The sequence below is a fragment of the Rhyacophila brunnea genome, unplaced genomic scaffold (genome assembly GCF_057557595.1).
Source record: "Rhyacophila brunnea isolate RB1 unplaced genomic scaffold, BYU_Rbru_1.0 scaffold_1, whole genome shotgun sequence".
Taxonomy (NCBI): Eukaryota; Metazoa; Arthropoda; class Insecta; order Trichoptera; family Rhyacophilidae; genus Rhyacophila; species Rhyacophila brunnea.
This window is the reverse complement of record NW_028232751.1, coordinates 54,968,014-54,982,730: the sequence shown is the minus strand read 5'-3', so window position 1 is coordinate 54,982,730 and position 14,717 is coordinate 54,968,014. Positions and strand designations below refer to the sequence as shown.

Here is a 14,717-nt window from a genome sequence, read left to right as displayed (position 1 = left end):
ATAATAATAAAGCTAAGAGAATTGCAGTTGTGCGAAAGCCAACGAAATGGGATTCATGCTTATGAATTATGCTTGGTAATTTGCTAATCGTGTGCATGGCGTTGAAGTTTGGTTCATGCAAACGATTGACAGACGATCCAGCTGGGAAAAGCAGTGTCCTGTGCTTGGGTCTGAATTTTGTCGTGTTTTTAAATTTTTTTTGTAGTAATTGAGACCATCAAGTACTCGTTGATTGTGGTATCTTGAGGGGTTTCGTACCAGCAGCTCTGAGCAGAGGTCCCAGATGCAATCTCTAATATAGCATAGTAAACTAAGTTTGGTTCAACGAGACTTGAACAAACGGGGGTGCCTAACCTGCATTTTCTAGAGGCTTGTAGCATCATTTATTTCAGAAAACAGCTTGGCATAAAGATCGGGCAATAAGATGATGTCAATCGACACATCGCAAAATTTTATCCTAAATTCAGATACGAGTCTGAAGGAGGCTCGCGTCAGTGGCAAACCTGACCAATCTCTCGGTAGAATATGTTAGCATCATGGCAGTCGAAGGGCGTGCGGAACCTCGTCGCACCCAGTATGCAAGTTAGTTTTAAGCAGCGGCAGGGTGGCGCACGCATCTTTGACCCACGAGGAACTCGCAGTTTGTCTGGAGGGGTTCCGTAGCTTTCAGGGCGGAGCAAAAATTAGCATGTAAGCACACACACACACAGGAATAGCGTAGTCTCGAAGAAAGAGCCTTGGCTGCTGTCGGAGTCCCCACCATACAACGCTGATTGCAGTTCATAGGGTATAGAGTCGTGCGATTAACATAACAATATAAAGCTTCCGCGCGATTAATCGGAGGTATCTATTCATGTATAAAATATTTAAGCCTACGTGGCATTAGGACTTTATTGTATTGTAGTTTTCTTGCAGGGAAAGGTTTGGGAGAGTCGCCCGCGACCACCATCTTCAGCTGCATCACATTTCTTGTGTTTCTCTAGAACAAACCCCTCTTACTGTTTTTGCTTAGGAAGCAACAGTAAGAAAGCATGATGAGTTAGCAACATCTTGCATATTTCAAATTAAGATTTAAGGTAAGCTTGGGCTTCACCCATGCCGCAATACCAAGGAATGGTCGCTCCACAAGCAAACGAGCATGATTTGTTGTAGCTTGCTCAAGCATAACAGTCTAAAACGGAGAGCCTTTGCTCTCAAATAATCAATCTAGTGCATAGGCACGAACTTTTGTAGTTGATTAAATATATATTTTTTGTTGGAGGCGACACTTTCGCCTGAGAGAATTTCTATCGACCGTTGTACGATGAAGTTTTCAGGCGGTCGGATTGATGCGCGAACATAGATCTGACTGCCTGCCAACTGAAACAATTTGGTCGTTCGATCGACCGAATCTCTTGACATTGTTTGGGAGAATTATGTCCCAGTTATTATTGTAAAGCTATATTTTGCTTAACGATATTGTAAATTTCTTGTTTTAAAAGAAAAGTATTATTGATTTAAACTCAGTAATAGGGGTTCACATACAAGGCCAGCGCAAGGTGACAATAGCATAAGCAATATTGTATTTAGGTGTTAGTAAACCCTCATTGTTCGAGGATGCGCAATAAGTTTCTTGTATGCTCAATATTGTGTGAGCACCTCACTTTTGAGAACTCTCAGATCCAAACATGTACCTGAATGGTCATGTTAGTTTCATTTAATTATAGGCGTGCATTTTTGAAGCAAGTATTAATAGACAATTTTGAAAAGTTTTTAAATAACAACTGTCAGAATTTTAAATGAATGGTAAGTATTTATTTCAAAGTATCGGTATAAGCCCGCCAGTTTTAATGTTGAATGTAAAATATTGGTACAGCAAGAAATAATATTCAAAAATCAGTAGTAAAAATAAATAATCATTATTTAAATGACATGGGCCAATAGATAAAATCAATATCCATTATTATTTTGATAGTATGAAAAGTAAAAAACATTCAATGGGGCGCACGGCATTTTAGGGTTACCATTATCGCAAAGTATATTAGTCTATGCATTCATGAATATCGGTAAGAACAAACTATTTATGATAATATCATTATTAAAAGAAGATCAAATAAGAAGTCGCAGAGGTGCAGAAAAAAGAGCTAGATGGACATTTTACAAAATAAATGCGAATAACCTCAAAAGTTAAATTAATGATTGATCAAAAATATAGGTTCTCTAGGTAGGTACTACAAATATTACAGAAGTCATTTTTTTAAACTAAGTACATTTTTATTACCTATTATTGTATAATTTTATAAAAAAAAATTAATCTCAGTTTGGGTACAACAATAATTAATAGTATGATATTAAATTTATCTCAATTAAAATTGTATGCTAAATTAATTAGTTAGGGTTCGTGGATTTTTTATATTTTACATGTTTTTTACTCATCACTACAAAAAAGGTTTTTTCAACGTCTTTTAAAATTACTAATTTAAGTAAATATCTTAATTATTTATATAACATGTATATTATTATTTTAACTATTAGTGTAAATGCCGAATCAGATAATAATTTAATATTGTTAATTTATTACAGTATGTAATGTAAACAAAACCGTGAAACGTATTGCCATTGGCGAGCCAAAAGTCCGAAGACAATTAATAAGTCGTCCGATTTGTCTATGCTCTGATACTGATCAACGAACGAATAAAAAAATCGAGCTGTCAAAAGTTGCGATTATCGGAATGTTTTCCGATAATCCTAAAATGTTGTGTTATTTATATGTAGACTTGCATAAAATAATATAACAGTAAAAACAACACAAATTTTATGTTTTCTTTTATGAATTTCATGAACGTTTTTAGTAATAGGTTGTACGTAATTGAAGGAAAAGATTTTTATGTTATCGTTTGACTGGGTGTGTATTCTAGATTATCATTTTCAATCATTCACATTGATCGACATCGGTTGTCTTTAGTAATAGGTTGTATGTAATTGATATATCATTGAAGGAAACGTCTTATTCTGTCATATGTTTGTTACCATTGATTATTATTGTGAATTTTTGAACACAAGAAATACATTTATTGTAAACAACTGAAGTCTGTCTTATTATTTAATTCTGATACTGAAAATAATATGTAATAAGCACTATACAAGTCTGAAGTATGTCTTGTTATTATTGCAAAGTTGAAAATGTATATAATAGACACTACAATTTATTTAACTCCGCAATGAAGTAGAGATTAAGGCTTTGAATCTCATAAGGTAAGGTTACATATATCTTTGAAGTGCGCTTAGATCAAGAGTGTATGCCTAACAGCTACCTACAACTGATGGTTCGGAAGGTGCAGTTAAGTTAAGTTACAGCTGATAGTTAAAATGAAATAGTATCTTAAAGGCACTAGAAGCTTGCTCAGGAGACTCGCATTGCATCATTGAGCCATTTTATAGATACACAAATGCTGCTACACTAAATGGGCGTAAGGGATGAAATAATAGAGAAATACCATTCTAATAGTACAATCTGTTCTGGAGAGCCAGATAGAAAGAACAATACTATCCTACTAAATTTAACATAATAAGGAAGCTACTAAATAAGTTATTTCTGTAAAAGAAAAAATCTGTCCAAAATAGATTTTATACTTACAAATTGATATTTATACTTACCATTAATTATTTAAATAATTCCCGGAAATTATTTAAATAATTCCCTATCCTAATTTAAATACTTCCATTGTTATATTATAATACTTACCAATTATCATTTTTTACTTGCTGTTCATATTAAATAGTTCCCACCATTTTAATAAAATACTTGCTCGATTTTTTATTAAAATACTTGCTGTTAATGTATATATATACTTACCCAATAATTTGAAGCCTTAATTATATATAGGTTAAGTTAAAATGCAAATTTAAAAAAAGGCGAATGTTTTAACACAAGGTTAACTGAGGAGGCAAGAAGGTATCAAGGAGCGTGTCATGTTATTTTATAACATAACACACTAAGTCAAGGAAGTCTTTACGAAGGCAACACTACGCAAAAGTACGACCGGACCACGCCTGCGCACGGGATAGTTTGTACGGAGTTCGTGACACTATTTCCGGCGCTATGGGAGATAGCGGGCTTTTTACACAAAGGTGAAGCGGGAGTCGATCTCTCAGTCCTGATCGTTCGAAGGAAGCAGACGTCTTGGCCAGTTCCGAGCCTCGGACCCTGGGCACAGGGCTTTCGATTTCCTGACGTTTTGGAGACGTGGACGATGGTCATCCGAAGGACGTCCCCCCACGCCAGGAGATCGGAGGAACTCCACGGTCCCCACACGTTTGAAGACGCACTCCTCGATTCCGTCCTGGAAGGAATCGAGGGCAGCGAAAAGGCTGGAGAGCCTTTTGTATAATTGGTATTTATTGTTCATTTATGTTACGGTCCACCGAAGTAGTCTTTGTTTCGAATTAGCTTTTGGGTTTTTGTTCTTATTTATTTAAATATTGTATCGCTTTAGGTGCTCGTGATTCACTTAAGTAATTATACATTTTTATACACTGTAGCCCGCAAGTTATCTTATTTATAATATACAATTGTTGAAATTTCTCTACTTGCTTTTCATTTAATTATCCTTCACTATTGTCTCTATGCATCATCATAGAGTGGCGCTCAATCCGAGATACTTATATTTATTCCATATTCATTATGCTTTTTATTAATCTAGGAACCTACACGAATGAGTATAGTAACCGGACAGGTAACTGAGGTCTTAGAGGTAATAAGTCAAACCATCCACGACCCTGCATCCAATTTCCCCGAGTCTCATGCTTATCCCTATCCCCATCCCATATCCCTATCCTCCATCCCTATCCCTATTCCCTATATCCCTATTCCCTATATCCCCATCCTTTATCCCCAACATATCCCTATCCTATATCCCTATCCTATATTCCCATCCCATCCTTCCTAAACCCCCATGTCAAACCATTACATGACATTGGCACCCAACAAGCATCGTGTTTCTTTTTGAATATTTCTTTTCCAAAACACGATGACTTACCTCCCAAAGACTACAGTTATTTGTTTCGGATTGTGAACTCGTTCGTTATTTTGTCCTAATATTCTAAATTTTATTTGTTCCGTTAATAAAACTTTAAATTTTGCTAATCACGATTTCATACAATAATTGTTACCGTAACGGTATTTTGTTTTCAGAGTCATTAGTTCTAATTACACTGATTTTTGCCGGCTCACTTTTGGAATTTTTTGGTTTACCGTCGTGGAGTTGCAAACGAATCCGTATCGGGCGTGATTTTAGACGCACTTTGATAATTATTCTATTTCTTATAACTTGTAAATTAATTAATGACAAATTAAAACGTATTATTTGCGTTATATTTTTCTTAAATTTTTCTGGTTCGGTGGTCGTAACTATGTGTGTTATATTTTTCATATATTTATATAGTCTTTTATTGACTTACGCGGTACTTGCAAGAGACGTCGGACTAGTCTATGCGGTATGCGCAGAATGGCGATCTAAATGATAGAGATCAATACGTCAATTTTATCATTGTCCTTGTGGAATTTATTTAATTTTGTGTTGTAAGTTACAATTATTCCTTCGCAAATTAATATTAAGAGTGTTATATATGGTTTACACCTAATTTTGAAATACAATTTGCACATTTATCATCAATACATACTTCTTCTATAATTTATGTGATACCCACATTATTGGTATGGAAATGTCAATATTTGGGCATCGGAATTTGTGTTAACCATTGATTGTTTCAGCAAAAAGTTTGTTTAATGTTTAGTATGGTGCTATAAGTGATTTAATAAAGTTCCAAAGGAGAAGGAAGGATGTTAAACTAGGACGATATCGACATGAACATTTATATACCTACTGGATGACAAGAATTATTAACCTCAAATTTGACAGAACCATTGGTTTGAAACATACTAAGTGGATGTAACACCAAATCAATTGGACAGCTGGATGAACCTTATTATGGAATGGAGTTTACAAAAGGTCCTTTCGTTCCATTTCTATATTGTGAATAATTATTAATTTCTATATATCGAATAAAATCATTATCGGGTTATTCCACGATTTTAGTCGGCAGTCGCGCTGTCATCGATTATCAGTGATTGATTTTCATTCTTGTTAAAATTTGACACTAAATTATTCTGAATTCATTTCTTCTTAATTATTAACTTTCTATTCATTTTATTTTGCTATTATAATTAATTATTTGCGACGAAAGAATACATTTATTTCGGATAATATGTTTCTACATTGTTTTTCTTACTAGTTTGACAGTTCGATATTAGTTTTTCAAATCTGTTCTTTTTATAATGTAGACAATTGAAATTATTCATTTCGCGTTCATTATTGATAAAATTGAAGTAATCTTTCGTTCATTGAAATAAATTTAGTCATTTTTAATTCCTTTTCAATTATTCATATTTCAAATTGATTTTTGTTTACAACGTCAAGCGCGTTTCGTTTTCGGTCGATAGATGCCACCTTCATAGAATTTATTTAAAATATTTGATTTCAAAATTTTGATTTATTTTCTTTTCGTAAGAATGATTATTTATTATACATAAATAATTATTTTTACAGGTGAATATTTTTAATAAAATTTTCCTTCTTAATTCCTATATAAAACTTCCGTCTACATATTTTTTTTTGAATCAATTTAATTTTTTCTCTCCTGTCAAATCCTCTCTAATTTAAAGACATATTTTTTTTAAAGCTTTTTGATTTCATTCTAGATGCTTTCACTCAACTATATGCAACTTTCCGTCCTCTCCTAATTTTTTAAAAAGCATATAAGCTAACATTAATTAATATTCTTAAATTCTTTTTTTCTCTTTTCAAATCCTAGCATCCGCTATTTATTATTCATAAACATTCAATTTACTTTCACTTAAATTATTAATTACATTCTTTTTGATTTTGCAATTTTTTTTATATAAATAAATAATTATTATTTAAAACTTCCATATATGCATTTAGAGTACATTTTAATTTTGAATATTCTCTTTCATTGATATTTAAAAAAAAAAAAATTTTCTTTGAGTATTAAAATATTTTTCTTTCAAATACAATCTTGAATTGATATTTAATTACATTTACATTGGAACTAACTAAATTATTTTTTCTTTCAATTTAACTTGAATTTAATAATTGATTATTTTTTTTGCTTGTTCAGCGTGCTTATTTTACTGGGCAAATATTTTTTAAAAATGCTGATATTTTATTTATTATCAACTATGTTTGAAACTTTTAGGAGTTGTCAAACCTTCATTCAGTATGACACACAATGTCAGAGATTTTTTCTTTTGTTATTATGGAAAGGTGTGTTTCCGTGCTAGTCACACTCAACAAATTATTTTGGAATTTTGTCAGGGCCGCATTTTAATAATGCCTATTTATTAATATTCAATTTTTTTTGTGAAGGAATTTTGTACTGTTTTTTCTTTTGTCTATTACACACCTCAGATATTTATAAATTATAATTATTATTTTTGCTCTTTTACAAGCTTCTTTTTTGGATTGATTTTTTATCGAATTAATTATCGCAAATTTTATACATATATTATGTCATTGAGTAATATTTTCTATTATAAAATTCTATATTTCTTTATTTCAATTTCTTTGTGAATTTTTACTCACCTATGGTAAACTATTTCAGTTACTGACTTCTTTCCTGCACATGGCAATACACCCTTGTTCCGGTGAACGTCCATCGCAAAGGTGGTGGTTGCAGACCTTTCGGGAAGGAGGCCTACTCAACTCATACCACACAAACAGCATCTGGACCAACTTTTGGTAAACAAGCATAGTTCTAAATACTACCATAGTGCCAGGATGAGAGTTATGGTGTTCCCGGAAGACGCAACCGCTGTCTTAGCGTTTCGAAGGGCCTGTCAGTTTAGCTACCTAGTGATAAAATATCTATATTTAAAATTTCTTACAATTGTCTAATTAAGTACATCGCGCTGGGGATCTTGTGATCTTTATTTATACCAGCTGCCTTTGTACTTGTTTTTGCGTGACGGTTTTGTTTGCTATTTTTATTTTATTTTTTTTATTGATTGTAGTGATTGGTTATACTTGTTCTGTCAATGTATCTTTGTCGGTACAGGCTGCGGGGAGATTTTATTATTATTTGTTGGCTGCTAGCTCCTTGGAAGTCGTGGGAACTGAAGGTGTCTCACTACTGTCCGGTTTGTTTTAGTGATCCGGGGTGCCGAAGATGTTCCTCGGACGCGTCTGATTTTTTTTCTCTAGCAGTCAACCCTCTTGGTATTTGGGTTGAACTATCGGTGCTGAAGACGGTCCCGTTAGTCCCCTCTCTTTTTGGCGTTGGAATCTGCCGCTGATTGTGTGGATTCCACCGCACTCTGATGTTTATGGTGGTGAGTTGGCAGGCGTGATGCGAATAATAGAAGCGATCGTCTGTCAACACTGATGATGTTGTGCAGCGGCCTGGACTGTATGAAGGAAATCAACCTACTTATCAAAATCCCTTGAGGGAAGAAAGTGGACGTTACTATACGATCTCTTTAGCCTTTCATTTTTTATTTTTGCAGCCCCAACTTGAATGTCGGACCAGTTGCGAACCATGTTGTTCTTTAATTACATTTAGCTTCCGATGTGTTCATGGTTTCCTCGTCGTTGCCTGGTTTTCGTGTGGTGCTTCCTTAACTTCGTTTTCTAGCTCATCCGGATCAGGTCTCTTCTTGCTGGATGGCTTACACCAAGGAGGGAGTTGTCTCGAGATGGCGTCTCGGGTTTGGCGGGATTGAGTTGGTCCAGAATCTGCGGCGGAGTATTTTAAGTAGTTAGCTTTAAGTGTGTATGAAAGGGATATGGCTAGTTTTGCTATCGCGAGGTTTTAGAGTAGTTTGAAGCAGAGCCGTATATTCTGGAACGGACGATATCTTGCTACACCATTGTAGACTTTAACGTAGTATACTAAAATCGATGATTAATTTTAATGTTATATTTTGTACTAGGAATTCTTTTCTAGCTTAGTTTCCTCCTTGTTCGCGTTATTTTATTTGTGGGAGCGCTGCTTGGGATCCGGACCATGGCTTGGAAGTCCATCACACGTCATTTGTTCTTTCAGGCTTAACAGAGAATCCACATCACAGCTGTTGGTTGTTAGCCACACTGTTATTTTTATTCAGATTAGACATCTGAAAGTAGTATATTTTAGTAATGTTCTTTTTAAATATTCGGACGGTGCTTGACGCACAGTATTTATTACTTTCCGACAGATACGCCCTCACGCAAAAGCAAACTGGTACTCATTGTTTATTAATTATTATGTTATTTGTTCGAACCAAGTTGGTGAATTTATTGTATTTATTATTATTTTTTATAATGTATACTTGCCAAAAACCACGGCATATACGATTGAGAATTTATATTTTTTGCTTTGTGCACTTTATAACTTTTGCCAACTATTAAAGGTTCATCTTTTTTTCAATAACTTTATATCATTTGAAATCAATTTATTAAATCATTCATTGATCTATTATTATTTTCAACTTAATTACTCAATGCTTATATTATTACTCAAATTATGGAAGCAATTTTAATTTCTATTAATTACTTTATTATATTATACTATCTCTGCAATTTTATCAATTTAATGAATTGAATTAAATTTCTGGAACCAAAATATTAATTCATTTATATACAATATATTAATTTATTATACCATTTTATATATTATTATCTGAGGTGCATTTATGTAAATTTTTTGGCTATTATTTCAATTTTTTATACTGACATCAAATCTTTTCAAACTAATAATTATTATACAACTCTTCCTATCTTTTTGGAAGCTTTATCTAAATCAATCTTTATATATTCTAAATATTGCAGTTTTACACTGCTGGGTTGAATCCCCACTATTTATTATGATGTGAATTATCTGTGATAAATTATTATATTTTATTTATTTATTTCCATGTACACGAGCTTAGGTGTTTTTATATTTATTAGATCTTTTTTAAAATTTATAAATTATTGGTGGACCGGTTAGGTAGGGTAAATCTACGAGACCTCTCCCAGCTCTTCACTCTTCAGCAAATAATCTTCTTCGTTTTTTGGATTCTTCATAAGCCTCTCCCTCTGTCACCAAATAACAGAGTGGAAACTTCATCTATATGTCTCCTTCGCTTCGCCTGTAGCCGCGCTATCTCTAAGCATGCCGTCCATGATGCCCAACCCCTGGGAGGATTGATGCTATCAGAAGACCCCCCCGAGAAGTTGACAGTCGAAGTCCTCGCTATGGCTTGTCCTTCTCTTACCGAGGTTGGAGGTAATGTCATGTTATTTTATAACATAACACACTAAGTCAAGGAAGTCTTTACGAAGGCAACACTACGCAAAAGTACGACCGGACCACGCCTGCGCACGGGATAGTTTGTACGGAGTTCGTGACACTATTTCCGGCGCTATGGGAGATAGCGGGCTTTTTACACAAAGGTGAAGCGGGAGTCGATCTCTCAGTCCTGATCGTTCGAAGGAAGCAGACGTCTTGGCCAGTTCCGAGCCTCGGACCCTGGGCACAGGGCTTTCGATTTCCTGACGTTTTGGAGACGTGGACGATGGTCATCCGAAGGACGTCCCCCCACGCCAGGAGATCGGAGGAACTCCACGGTCCCCACACGTTTGAAGACGCACTCCTCGATTCCGTCCTGGAAGGAATCGAGGGCAGCGAAAAGGCTGGAGAGCCTTTTGTATAATTGGTATTTATTGTTCATTTATGTTACGGTCCACCGAAGTAGTCTTTGTTTCGAATTAGCTTTTGGGTTTTTGTTCTTATTTATTTAAATATTGTATCGCTTTAGGTGCTCGTGATTCACTTAAGTAATTATACATTTTTATACACTGTAGCCCGCAAGTTATCTTATTTATAATATACAATTGTTGAAATTTCTCTACTTGCTTTTCATTTAATTATCCTTCACTATTGTCTCTATGCATCATCATAGAGTGGCGCTCAATCCGAGATACTTATATTTATTCCATATTCATTATGCTTTTTATTAATCTAGGAACCTACACGAATGAGTATAGTAACCGGACAGGTAACTGAGGTCTTAGAGGTAATAAGTCAAACCATCCACGACCCTGCATCCAATTTCCCCGAGTCTCATGCTTATCCCTATCCCCATCCCATATCCCTATCCTCCATCCCTATCCCTATTCCCTATATCCCTATTCCCTATATCCCCATCCTTTATCCCCAACATATCCCTACATCCCCTATCCCGTTCCTGATCCCATCCTTCCTTAACCCCCATTAAAATCCTTTAATATGACAAGCGCAAAGGCAGTCTCATCCAGAAAAGGATCCAGAAGACTCTTGGATCAGCGGATCGACTGCTTCGCCCCGCCACCACTTTTCACCCGGACCAAGCTTCCACCGAACCCAATTGGTTGTCCTGCGCCACTGAGGGACCCGCTTCCAAGAAAACGAGACACCCTTCCTTTATTCAAGAGGAGACAGTCCGCCATGAGAAGACCCAAGGAATGCTGTGGTCACAAACAAATTGACTCTTGCGGCGTCAATTTCTCCCGACTGATGGGGTATTGTGACGTTGCAGACGTCACCAACGGGCTAATTAACCATTGTAATTAGTGGAGAGGTTTTTCTCTCGCGGGCAACACAAAAATCCTGCGATTGGCACTTCAAGCTTCCGGGTTGTTTGAGTGGTGGGGGGATCGATGTCAGGCGATCGAATTTTGTTTGGATCCATTTCTTTTCTGGTTGACCCTTGACACGAGTGGGCGTGGGAGGAGCATATCCCGCATAGCGGAATCGCTATGCGGCTGTAAATACATTTCATTTTTTTAGTATTAATTAATCTTAAGTATTTGTTTTAATTATAACCTCACTCACATGTGGATATTTTGGTTTAAGTTTAAGTTAGTTGCTGAGAACTTATTGTGTTAAAATTTTAGTTTGCAGACTCTGATATTGTGTCTTTTGTATAACGTAAATATTTATGTATTATAACCTCGTCGTTTGTGAACGGTGGTGATTTTTCTATGGCGTCATGTCGCCATTTATGTACCATTGACTTTTAATTGCATTTTCTTTAAATACAGTGAGGTTAAAATTATCACGGTGTTTCATTTAATTTAATTGTATCCCGTAATATTATGTTCTTTTATGTTCTTTTCTTTCATAGAAAAGGCTTTGGCGTCCAATAGAGTCAAGTTTTCAGTGCTCGCAATTAACCCCTGCAGCGGTATGGTAAACATTATCCATCGAATACCAATTGATTTCGATGGTCCTTTCCGTAACAGGATTGGAATTCATCAGAGAGATAGTGTGGAAACCCAGTACCCTGAGCTAGCGGTGCCTGTTATCCAGATAGCTTGGATAACAGTGTTGAATGATGGTCGGATGTTAGTTTTCATTTAACAAGGATGTGATTTGCATCCTGTATTTCTCCAACAATTGACTGGTGCAATGATCTGGAGTCAATGCGGTTATCTCTATTCGTCAATGAAAAACTCCAACTACTTTAAGAATCGTCAACAATATGTACGTATCGTTGGATCTCTATCAATCATGAACATTTAAAACATTTTCGGGTGTCATTCAAAGCTGAAACTTGGAGCCCTTGCTGTCCACAATTTTTATAAATGACATCAGTTGCAGTGGCTCACCCAGGATTTATTATTGGGGGGGGGGCCAAGGAGGAGAATGTAAATTAGTCCCATAGGCTCTTTTTCTTCTTCATATAAATATTTTTACATATTTTCACAATACACGGCGATATATTTGTACAGTTTCTCCTAGTTTTTATAAAATTGGAGGCATAGTGGCGGTAACCGTTGAGCGTGTCATCAGCGACTGGCGGATTGGAAGTGAACAGCGACCATGCTGGACATGTGTACCTAGTATGCTAAAATATTACTTAAATAATATCGGCTGTGCTACCCGCTTGGTCTAGATCAGTGTTTCCCAAAGTGTGGTACGTGTACCCCCTGGGGTACGGGAAGAGTTTGGTGGGGGTATGCGCTGCACCGGGTTATGGCTACGCCTGGTGCAACAAGCATTAATACAATGTCCATGCTAGAAGGTTTATCGCATGCGGAAGAAGAGTAATTGTTGGAATTATTAGCTTCAGACGGATTCTTGCAAAATAAATATAAGGAGTGTACTTAAACATCATTTAGGTTGCAAATGCAACATGTGTATCCAGTTTTAACAGAGACATTCCTGAAATACATCTTGCCTTCTCCAACTTCATATCTATGTGAAGTTGCTTTTTTAGCATTTGTAGACATTACGTAAAAAAAAGACACAGCCTTTTGGGTGTGGAACCGCACATCAGATTAAAATTAATAACCAATGAATGTTATTTTTAATAATATAACTTTTATTTATATTTTATTATGAATGAATTTTATTTTTCGTTTATTATTATTTTGTTTATGTACTACAAAAGGAATATATAAATATATTTTGATTGTTATTAAAATACTTATATGCATTTTTCTTTGACGAGGAGTATTCAGTGTTACGAAAATTATAGAAGGGGTACACAGATGTCGAAAGTTTGGGGAACATTGGTCTAGAGAGCTACAATATTTATGCCGAATTCCACCGAAAAAAATGTTCTTTTGATTTACACCACCACCGTAGTGGGTGTATTCGTTCTTTTCGCCGAATGTTTATCGTAGATTTTTGGTTTTTCAATATTAAGGTTCCAACATATTAATCGAAAATGGACAAAAAAGTATTATTGCATTTAAATTATACACAACCTACTCAATACAACACAGCCTAATATCTCGTTTATCGGTCTTTTGTCTATTGCACTCGGTGTACCTACACCATGGCCCCCACATCCTGAAACGGGCCCTCAGGCTAGGGCAGTGGTCGGCAAACTGTGGCTTTTTGGCCCCTTGAGTGCGGCTCTGCCACAGATGCTCTCTGCCATATTTGACATGGCTACAAAGAAGAAGCAAAGAAAATGGAAGAGGATAACCGTAAATGTAATGTTGAATAGACCGAGACTTCGCGCTTATTCAAAACTTAAATGGCTTACCGACCTGTATTTATGTTTCGGGAAAAATTGGCGCATTGAAGTTTAGAAAGATACAACTAAAAACTCGTAATTTTGCGCTAAATATTCTGTCGATATGCAAGGAAGAAAGCAGCTGAGGAGAAGAGTCAATAAAAATAAAGTTCTGTATTTAATTAGGTACTGAATAAAATCTGTCAACAATGTTAATATTGCAAGTTTTGTGGTTAGTAAAAAGATTTCCAAGAGAGGAAATCAAGAGTAAATTAAGAAATTGATTTATTGATGAGAACCTGGAATCGTGCTTAAAATTAAATCAACAACATGTGAACCTGACTTACCCAAACTTTACAAGGAGATGCAAGGCCATTATTCACATTGAGTTTGTCAGTCATTGTCATGATTCAATTTTATGGATACCTGACTTACAATTAAATTTTTATTAATAAATAAGATCATTATTACGTATGATATTCAGTTTTATTCAGTGTACCTACCTATAACTTAATTAGAACTTAAAACTTTAACTAAAGTTTATTAAGTAAATTAGCAGTGTACCTGCTTACTATCTACGTATATAATTTAAGTTTAAGAAATTTGGCTCTCAAAAGAAATCTCAATCGTTGTACTGTTGATATTTAGCTCTATTGACTAATGAGTTTGCCGACCACCGGGCTAGGGTATT

General features: G+C 35.3%; 1 long non-coding RNA gene across 1 annotated transcript; it reads left to right on the top strand.

Moving 5' to 3' along the window:
- Positions 1–201: 201 nt before the first annotated feature.
- On the top strand, positions 202–12,431 carry LOC147079980 (uncharacterized). The gene is made up of 3 exons (XR_015070679.1): positions 202–1,708; positions 3,866–3,946; positions 11,316–12,431. It is a non-coding gene; the product is annotated as an uncharacterized LOC147079980 (long non-coding RNA).
- Positions 12,432–14,717: the final 2,286 nt, after the last annotated feature.